Raw genomic sequence first — 1,595 nt, 5'->3', positions numbered from 1 at the left:
GGAATACTTTAAAAACCTATATGCTACTAAATTTGAAAACCTAAAAGAAATGGATGCATATCTAAAGGCATGGGAACCACCAAAACTAAACCAAGAAGAGATTAACAGCTTAAACAGACCCATATCACAAAAAGAAATTGAAACAGTAATGCAAAACCTCCTGACTAAAAAAAGCCCAGGACCAGATGGATTTATAGCAGAATTCTATCAGACATTTAAAGAAGATCTACATCCAATACTACTTAATTTATTTAAAAAGATAGAAACGGAGGGGGAACTTCCAAATTCCGTCTATGATGCCAGCATCACTCTAATACCAAAGCCAGGTAAAGATACAACCAAAAAATAAAACTATAGACCCATAATCCTTAATGAACATAGATACAAAAATTCTCAACAAGATACTTGCAAACTGCATACAGACACACATCAAAAAGAACATCCACCATAATCACGTCAGCTTTATCCCAGAGATGCAGGGATGGTTCAATATATGTTAAGTCAATAAACATCATAAATCATGTAAATGGGCTCAAAGACAAGAACCACATGGTCATCTCAATAGATGCAGAGAAGGCCTTTGACAAAATTCAACATGCATTTATGTTCAAAGTCCTAGAGAGAATTGGACTGGAGGGAACATACTTCAACATAATTAAAGCCATATACAACAAACCCACAGAAAAACTGGATGCATTCCCATTGAAATCAGGAACTAGACAAGGCTGTCCACTGTCTCTACTTCTCTTTTACATAGTACTTGAAACTCTTGCAAGAGCAGTAAGACAAGAGCAGGAAATTAAAGGAGTAATAATTGGAAAAGAGACCAAATTATCCCTTTTTACAGATGATATGATATGATGCCAAAAATTCCACCAGAAAACTCCTAGAAATGATTAACATGTTCAGAAAAGTGGCAGGTTACAAAATTAACCTCCAAAAGTCTGTGGTCTTTCTATACACCAATAACAAGCAATCAGAGAAAGAGTACATGGAAACACTCCCTTTCATAATAGCTGCAAAAAAATAAAATAAAATATCTCAAAATAAACCTGAGCAAAGACTTTAAAGACATCTACAATGAAAATTTTAAATCTTTAAAAAAGAGATAGAGGAAGACATCAGAAGATGGAAGGACCCTCCTTGATCATGAATGGGAAAAATTAATATTGTGAAAACGAGCATCCTAACAAAAGCCATTTATAGATTTAATGCAACGCCAATCAAAATCCCCATGACATTTTTCACAGAGTTGGAAAAAAAAATCCTAAAATTCATATGGAACCACAAAAGACCTCAGATAGCCAAAGCAACCCTGAGCCCTAAGAGCAATGCTGGGGGGATTACTATACCAGATTTTAAGCTGTGTTACAGAGCTATAGTCATAAAAACAACATGGTACTGGCACAAAAATAGACCCATAGCTCAATGGAACAAAATTGAAGACCCAAATATGAGTAAATGCAATTTCAGCCCCCTGATATTTGACAAAGGGGACAAGAATATTCACTGAAGGAAAGACAGGATGTTCAGCAAATGGTGCTGGCAAAACTGGATCTCCACATGTAGAAGAATGAAACTAAACCCCTATCTTT

Source organism: Nannospalax galili, unplaced genomic scaffold, assembly GCF_000622305.1.
Source record: "Nannospalax galili isolate Female #2095 unplaced genomic scaffold, S.galili_v1.0 scaffold678, whole genome shotgun sequence".
In the NCBI taxonomy this organism is placed as follows: domain Eukaryota; kingdom Metazoa; phylum Chordata; class Mammalia; order Rodentia; family Spalacidae; genus Nannospalax; species Nannospalax galili.
Note: the sequence above shows the minus strand (reverse complement) of the source record.